We start from the raw sequence: 337 nt of genomic DNA, 5'->3' as shown, positions 1-337 counted from the left end.
CCTGAACCTGGAGGCTTCCGAGGCTATGTAAGTGCTCCGCCAGGCCGCCCTGGAGGCGCCCCCGTCCCCCCCAGGAGGAGAGGCTACCGGGGCTTTGTTAGTGCCCGCTCTCCTGATGCCCGGGCAGCCTGGAGCTGGGGCTGGCCCCTGCGTTCTCTCCAGGCAGCCTTGAATGGTTTTACCTGGTGGCTCCCCCTTCTAGCATTTAGTTCCCCCTCTGGAATGAGCATCTGACAGCCCCAGGATACTGTCGGGGGCAGAAGTGACCCCGTGGAATTTTACGGTTGTTCAGCAGCCCGGTGCACGACTGGGGGCTTCTTGTCTGTCTTCTCTCTGC

Source organism: Physeter macrocephalus, chromosome 20, assembly GCF_002837175.3.
Source record: "Physeter macrocephalus isolate SW-GA chromosome 20, ASM283717v5, whole genome shotgun sequence".
NCBI classification, from domain to species: Eukaryota; Metazoa; Chordata; class Mammalia; order Artiodactyla; family Physeteridae; genus Physeter; species Physeter macrocephalus.
Note: the sequence above shows the minus strand (reverse complement) of the source record.